We start from the raw sequence: 9048 nt of genomic DNA, 5'->3' as shown, positions 1-9048 counted from the left end.
TAAGATTTTATGATCTTAAGTGTAAACCATTTTTCATTTTGACTTCAGTGCCTTAATGAATTGGATAGGAAGGATGATGTGGAGGAGTTTTGGCCTGTGAATTTGGGAAGGAAAAACTGGAGGAAGTTGAGAAAAATTTGAAGGGGAACAATCTCTAGGTCCAGCTCCTACTTCAGGCATGTAGGAGAGAAAGTTGAAGGAAAAGGAGCAGGACTAAGGAGGATCACTAAGGAAATTAATAAGAATGGACCTGAAGCCACAGATTAAAGAAGAAGGAAATTTAAAAAGCAAGATAAGTAAGGAATAGTAAATGATACCAAGTAAGTTAAACAAATTCATAAAATAAATTAGTAAGGGGGAAAAATTAGTGAAATAAGAGAGTAATATGGAAAGGGAAATGAATCTGGATCTGATTCTAAAATTGCCCTTAAACAAAGGAAAACAAGATAAACCTAGGCACTATATGAACACAATTACAAAACGCTTTGCACACAGAAAAAGTCAGATCTAAACAGTTGGAGAAATATGATTTGCTCATGGGTAGGCCAAGTCAATATGATAAAAATGACAATTCTACCTAAATTAATATACTTATTCAGTACCATACTAATTTTTTTTTTGAAGAGGGAAGGCAAGGAAATTGGGGTTAAGTGACTTGCCCAAGGTCACATAGCTAGTAAATGTCAAGTGTCTGAAACCAAATTTGAACTCAGGTCCTCTTGACTCTAGGACCAGTGCTCTATTCACTGTGCCACCTAGCTGCTCCCAATCAAATTATTTTATAGAACTAGAAAAATTCATAACAATTCATCTGGAAATAGAAAAGATCAAGAATATCAAGAGAATCAGTGAAAAAAATGTGAAGGAAGGTGGCTCAGCAGTAGCAGACGTCAAGCAGTATTACAAAGAAGGAATCACCAAAATGACCTGGTACTGCCTAAGAAATAGAGTGGTGGATCAGTGTAATGGATTAAATACACAATATATAGTAGGTCATGACCATAGTAATCTAGTATTTGATAAATCCAAAGATCCTAGCTTTTGGGAAAAGAAATCACTATTTGACAAAAATTGCTGGGAAAGCTGGAAAGTAATTTGGCAGAAAATGGGTTTAGACCAACGTCTAATACCATATACCAAGATAAGGTCAAAATGGGTATATGATTTAGAATTATAACAGGGGTGAAACCAAGACAGCAGAAAAAAAAGGCAGCAATTTGCCTGAACTCTCCCCCAAAACCTCTCCAAACCCCTTTAAATAATGACATAAAACAATTCCTGGAGCAGCAGAAACAACAAAAGAATGGAGTGAAATAATTTTCTAGCCAAAGACAACTTAGAAGATTGGCAGGAAAGATCTGTCTTACCAGAGTGATAGTGGAATGCAGCCCAGCACAGGAATGGAAGAGAAATGAGAGTGTTGCAAGAAAATAATGAAAAATGAGTCAACAGCTTGGTAAAGGAGACACACACACACAAAAATACTGATGAAAATAACAACTTAAAAAACATACTAGGGCAATGGTAAAGGAAGTTCAAAAAGCTGCTAAGGAGAAGAATGCCTGGAAAAGCAGAATTGGTGAAATAGAAAAAGAGGCACAAAAATTCACTAAAAAAAAAGAACTCCTTAAAAAGTAGAATTAGGCCAAGATGGTGGAGTAAAAGTAGGAACCTGGCTGAGCTCCTGCTCCAACCACCTCCAATACCTGTAAAATATGATTTTAAACAAATTTTAGAGCTACAGAATCCACAAAGTGACAAAAAGAAACAAATCTCCCTCTGAAGGCAGCCTGGCAAACTGACAGAAAGGGTCTATTGCACCAAGCTGGAAGTCGAGCATAGTCCCATGTGAGCCACCAAGAGTCCAGACCTGGGGCAGCCCTGACCATTGGCCCAGACTGGCCAGAGCAGACTTCAGGAGAGTGAATCACCAGTAGCTGTGGCAGTTTCCAGACTTCTCAACCCATAAACACCAAAGAGAAAATAAAAGGTCAGTAGGAAACTCTGTTGGAACTGGGTAAAGAAGGGCATGGTCCAGCCCCTGCCCCCAGGTCAAGAGGTGGCAGAGGTGTAGTGGCTGCAGCTGCTGCTGTGTGGCTGCCTCAGAACTCCTGGCCTGCAGATAGGTGGACCAAATGACCATTCAGAGGGTAATTACTCTTGCTTTGACTTGCTTGGATCTGGGTCACAGTCTTGAGTGGTGGTCCTGGGATGTGTGGCCAGTGCACCAGAGCTTATGGTGGCTTTAGAGAGGACATCCTCCTCAGACCTCTGATAACATTTGCAAAAACCACAGCAATTTGGGACACACCTCTCCTGTGGAAGCAGAGTTCTACCATGGCAAAGAGCTCAGAAGTCAAGTAATTGGCTGGCAAGATAAGCAAGTAGAGGAAGTGCAATCAGATCATAGAATCCTTTTTTTGGGGACAAAAAGGATCAAAACATGGACCCAGAAAAAAGTCAAAACTTCTGCATCAAAAGCTTCCAAGAAAAATATGAGTGGGTTACAGGCCATGGAGGAGCTCAAGAAGGATTTTGAAAATTATGTAAGAGAAGTAGAGGAAAAATTAGGAAGAGCAATAAGAATGATGCAAGAAAATCATGAGAAGCAAGTCAACAGCCTGCTAAAAGAGACCCCAAAAATACTGAAGAAAATAACACCTTAAAAATTAGACAACTCAAATGGCAAAAGAGACCAAAAAGCCAATGAGGAGAAGAATACCTTAAAAAGTTGAATTGGCCAGATGGAAAAGGAATTTCAAAAACTCACTGAAGAGAATAATTCCTTCAGAATTAGATTGGAGAAATTGGAAGCTAATGACAGTATGAGAAATCAAGATACTATAAAACAGATCCAAACAAATGGAAAAAAAAGAAGACAATGTGAAATATATCATTGGAAAAAAAACCACTGACCTAGAAATAGATCCAGAAGAGATAATTTAAAAATTATTGGACTACCTGAAAGCCATGATCAAAAAAAGAGCCTAGAAATCATACTTCAAGAAATTCTCAAGGAAAATTGCCCTGATATTCTAGAACCAGAGGGCAAAATAGAAATTGAAAGAATTCACCCATTGCCTCTTGAAAAAGAACCCAAAAAGAAAACTCCTAGGAATATTATAGCCAAATTCCAAAGTTTCCAGGCCAAAGAGAAAATATTACAAGCTATCAGGAAGAAACAATTTGAGTATTGTGGAAACACAATCAGGATAACACAAAATCTAGCAGCTTCTACATTAGGGGATCAAAGGGCTCGGAATATGATATTCTGGAGGTCAAAGGAGCTAGGACTAAAACCAAGAATCACCTCCCCAGCAAAACTGAGTATAATGCTACAGGGAAAAATATGATAATTCAATGAAATAGAGGACTTTTAATCATTCTTGATGAAAAAACCAAAGCTGAACAGAAAATTTGACTTTCAAATACAAGAGTCAAGAGAATCATGAGAAGGTAAACAGGAAAAAGAAATCACAAGGAACTTAATAAAGTTGAACTATTTACATTCCTACATGTATCAGCAATGCCATATTCACAATGCCCATGGAAATTACAGATATGCTGATATAATTATCCATCACAAAATACATCATGCTTGCCATATGGGGGAATAAGCTAGAAAATTTATTAAAATACCAAAAGACTGAGTCCCAAAACCAGAAAGTGAAAGCCATCAGAGTAGTTATGAAATTGGCACAGATAGATAAAGTAGAAAGCACCCACATTCTCAAGCCTTTAAAACAGAACAGGCTACCTCAGGCAAAGGTCCTCCTCTCCCCACTCACAGCAACCACCCAGCGTCCAGAAAGCATGCTCCCAGCAGCTCCGGCCCCTGGAAGTCCTCAGCAGGAGTCCTTAGCAGAAATTCTGGCTGACTCAAAAAGGGCTTTGCGCTGCCGCCGCCGCTGCCTCTGCTGCTGCTGCCGTTGCCACCACTGCTAGCCACCACAGGAACTCTAGCTTAGCTTCCGCTTCCTCTTGCTCTGCCCCTTCCTGCTACGTCAGCAAGTCCAATGGGGGCATGGAAGATCTTTAAATCCCATAACCCTTACATTCGGCCCCAAGATCTTTCATGTCCCTTACTTGGCAAAAATACAGTAGGAATAACTGGTGTCAACAAAATTTCACAACAATATAACAAGAATAGCACACAATAAACACAGAAAACCATATTTGCAAGATACATAACTGAAGTTACCAAAGTGGCCACTGGGCCTTAAACAAACACAAAGTACATTGCATTACCACTTCAATTCAAAACAAGAGTCCAAATAAAGCTCTCTTGGGGGGAGGGGGTGTCCTTCCCCTCACACAGCTCCAGCCCCTGCTTCCAAATACAGAGAGGGGACTGGGCAACAAAACCAACAAGGTGGGGTCCTTGGGGGTCCAAGGCACTTCATCCCACCCACCATAGTCACAAGTCCATCCTTCCCCTGGGTCCCAAACTGTGAGATGCAGCCAGGAAACATACTCAGTGCCCCTGCTTTGCTGCTCAGTTCTTATCTTTTCCTGTGGCTGAATTCCAAACTCCTAGGTTCCTTCTCCTCCCGCAGGTGGCAGCCTCTCCTGGCTTCTGCCCAGGTCTCAATGCAGGCAGCTCACCATTCCTGCTCTCAGCTCAGCAAAGTCCACATGCAGGCCATTCTTCTCTCCTGCTCCACAGCTCCACAGAGTCACAGCTACCACAACTAGGAAACAAACAATTATCCCAGCCCCCATACTTTCCTTTTACTCTGCAGATCCTGTTTGTGACGCCATTTTGTAGCAGCAAGCACCCCAAGCGTCCTCAGGGTTTGCTGCCAACACAGGTTCTTAGATCTGCTTTGTTAAAGGAAAGCAACTCAAAATGGGTTAACAAGCTTACTTTAATCAGTCAGACATATATCGTTTACCTCGTTCAGGGGAAAAAGGTCAGCACCCTGAACTTCAAAGTATACAGGCAGAATTATCAAGACAGAAACAGATCAAGTAGACAGCTTTCCAAATTGTCCAACCATTACATCCATACCAAATCAACATCTGGGTTTCAACATCTGGGTTTTTCAAAGCCGGGGGGCTCTCAACAACAGCTTCCCAGAATCCATATCAAATCACAGAACACTTCTCAAAGTGAGCCCCAAAACAAAGCTACACATCAGGGCTTATATAGCCTTCTCCTGGCTCAGAGAATGTAACAACCTTATTGACTCACTGGCCAATCAAGAAGTATCTACTGAAAAACAAGCCTCCCACCCCAGGCTCCAGGTGCACTTTAGCCTAGGGGCAGGGAAGATCTTTAAATTTACATTCCCATTACATTTGGCCCCTGGCAGTTCTCAGCAGGAGTCCTTAGCAGAAATTCTGGCTGACTCAAAAAGGGCTTTGTGCTGCCTCCGTTGCCGCCACTGCTAGACACGGCAGGAACTCTAGCTTGGCTTCCGCTTCCTCTTGCTCCACCTCTTCCTGCTATGTCAGCAAGTCCAATGGGGCATGGAAGATCTTTAAATCCCATAACCCTTACACTACATGGAAAAATGATAATTGTAACTCCTAAGACTTTTCTCAGTATGAGGATAGTTGAAGGGAATATATATGTATACATTCATATATATGTATGTATAGGAGGCTGCATGTGTGTATAAATACACATGTGAGTATGTGTGTATATATGTGTACATGTATACATAGACAGAGGGCACAGGATCAGTTGAATATGAAGGGATGATATCTAAAAAATAAAATTAAGAGGCAATAAAGGAATATAATGGAAGAAGGAGAAAGGGAGAGATAGAATAGGGTAATTATCTCATATAAAAGAGACAAGAGAAAACTGTTACAATGACGGGGAAGAGCAGAAAGGTGAAAGGGACTGGGTCAATCTTACTCTCATTGAATTTGGCTTAAGGAGGGAATAATATACACACTCATTTGAGTATCTTTCCCTACAGGAAAGTGGGAGTGGAGGGGATAAGAGGGAGGATGATAGAAGGGAGGGAAAATTGGGGGAGAGGATAGTTAGAAGCAAACACTTTTGAAAAGGAACAGGGTCAAAATAGAAAATAGAATAAGTGGGGCGCGGGATAGGATGGAGGGAAATACAGTTAGTCTCACAATATAACTATTATGGAAATGTTTTGCATAACTACACATGTACAACCTATATTGAATTGCTTGCCTTCCCAGTGAGGGTAGGTGAGGAGGGGAGAAGGGAAAGAATTTGGAAATCAAAGTTTTAAAAACAAATGTTAAAAAAGAATTGGTTTTTTTTTTACATGAATCTGGGAAATAAGGTATACAGGCAATGGAGTATAGAAATCCATCCTGCCCTACTAGAAAGTTGTGGGGGGAGAATGGGGGAAGATATAAGAGAGAGCAGATTGGGGGAAGGGGTATTCAGTAGGCTTGATATTTTGGGGTGGGGGTAGGGTAAAGATAGTGAGAAAATTTGTAACTCAAAATCTTGTGGGAATGAATGTTGAAAACTAAAAATAAATAAAAGATTTTTTAAAAAGGTATCAGTCTTGTCCTTATCAAATGCCCTGACTCACTAGGAGTCTGGCCTTCTTCTATTGGTTTTACAATAAACTCACTACTTGGATTGAAAAAAAAAAGTAGAATTGGCTAAATGGAAAAAGAGATACAAAAGCTCACCGAAGAAAAGAATTCCTTAAAAAGTATAACTGAGCAAATGCAAGTTAGTGACTTTATGAGAAATCAAGAAACAATAAAACAAAACCAAAAATATGAAAAAAATAGAAGACAATGTGACATAACTCGTTGGAAAAACAACTGATCTATAAAATAGAGCCAGGAGAGATAATTTTAAAATTATTGGAAAACTGTCCTGATATTCTAGAAACAGAGGGTAAAATGGAAATTGAAAGAATCTACTGATCACCTTCTAAAAGAGATCCCAAAATGAAAACTCCCGAGAATACTGTAGCCAAATTTCAGAACAACCAGGTCAAGAGAGTATTGCAAGCAGTCAGAAAGAAACAGTTAAAGTATAGTGGAACCACAGTCAGTATAACACAAGATTTAGCAGCTTCTATGTTAAAAGAGCAGAGGGTTTAGACTATTGATATTCCAGAAGGCAAAGGAGTTAGGATTACAAACAAGGATCACCTACCCAGAAAAACCGAGTATAATCCTTGTGAATGGAATAGAATGAAATGGAGGATTTATTCAATGAAATAGAGGCCTTAGAAGTATTTTTGATGAAAAGACCAGAACTGAATAAAAAATTTGAGTTCCAAATACAAGGCTCAAGAGAAGCACAAAAAGGTAAACAGGAAAGGGAAATCATAAGGGACTTGATGAAGTTAAACTGTTTACATTCTTACATGGGAAGATGATATTTGTAACTCATAAAAACTTTCTCATTATTAAGGCAGTTAGAAGGAGTATAAATAGACAGAGGGCACAGGTGTGAGTTTAACATAAAGGGATGATATCTAAAAAAATTAGAGAAAGAGGAATGCACTGGGAGAAAGGGAAAGGGAGGGGTTGAATGGGATAAATTATTCCACATAAAGAGGCAAGAAAAAGTTTTTACAATGGAGGGGAAGATGGGAGAGGCGGAGATATTGGATAGAAACTTACTCTCATCAGAACTGGCTCAAAGAGGAAATAACATACATACACAATTGGGTATAGAAATCTATCTTGACCTACAGGAAAGTAGGAGGGGAAGGGGATAAGAGAAGGGGGGTGGTGATAGAAGGGAATGCAGATTGGGGGAGGGGGTAGTGAGAAGCAAAACATTTTTGAAGAGGAACAGGGTGAAAGGAGAGAGAGAAGAGAATAAATGGGGGGGAGGTGGAATGGAGGGAAACACATTTAACAATATTAACTGTGAAAAAAATTTTTGAAGTAAGTTTTTCTGATAAAGGCCTAATTTCTCAAATATAGAAAAAACTGAATTAAATTTATAAAAATAAGAGCCATTCTCTCACTGATAAATGATCAAAAGATATGAATAGTTTTGAGATGAAGTAATCAAAGATATATATAGCCATATGAAAAAAAAGCTCTACATCACTTTTGATTGGAGAAATGCAAATTAAAACAATTCTGAGGTACTACTTCATGCCTATTAGATAGGACAGGAAAGAAAAAAACAAATGTTGGAGGGGATGTGGGAAAAATGGACATTAATGCATTGTTGGTGGAATTGTGAACTGATTTAACCATTCTTTAGAGCAATTTGGAACTATGCCCAAAGGGCTATAAAACAGTGCATATCCTTTGACCTAGCAATACCAATACTAAGTCTGTATACAAAAAGAGATTTTTACAAAAGAGAAAAGGATGTATATGTACCAAAAAATTATAGCAGCTCCATTCTGGTAGCAAAGAATTGGGAAATTGAGAGGATGACCATCAACTGGGGAACAGCTAAACAAATTGTGGTGTATGATTGTTATGGAATTCTATTGTCCTATAAGAAATGATAAGCAGGAGTAAGGGGAGCAGAACCAGGAGAATATTGTACACAATTACAGACACATATCTCTGATGACTAACTTTGATAGACTTGGCTCTTCTCAGCAATGCCAGGTTCTAAGACAACTCCAAAAGACTCATGATGGAAAAGGGTATCCACATCCAGAGAAAGAATTATGGAGTCTGAATGCACATTGAAGCAAACTGTTTACTCTCTCTCTTTTTTGTTTTGCTTTGTTTCTTCTTTCCCATGGTTCATTCCATTGGTTATAATTCTTCTTTACAACTTGACTATTGTGAAAATGTTTAATGTGAAGGTATATGTAGAACCTATATTGAATTACATGCCATCTTGAGGGGGGGGGGAAGGAGGAAGGAGAAGGAAGGTGAGAAAATTTGGAGCTCAAAAATTTGTGGAATTGAATGTTGTAAATTAAAAATAAATACATTTAAAAGGAAAAAAAAGAAATGATGAGCAGGATACTTTCAGAGAAACTTGGAAACATTGACATGAACTGATGCAAAGGGAAGCGAGCAGAACCAGCGAAACATTGTACGTAGTAACAGAAGCATTATATGATGATCACCTGTGAATGATTTAGCTATTGAAGACAAAGATCC

The sequence above is a fragment of the Petaurus breviceps genome, unplaced genomic scaffold (genome assembly GCF_028583685.1).
Source record: "Petaurus breviceps papuanus isolate PSGF00001 unplaced genomic scaffold, PetGlider_PUasm1.0 90594, whole genome shotgun sequence".
In the NCBI taxonomy this organism is placed as follows: domain Eukaryota; kingdom Metazoa; phylum Chordata; class Mammalia; order Diprotodontia; family Petauridae; genus Petaurus; species Petaurus breviceps.
This window is presented reverse-complemented; position numbering follows the sequence as displayed.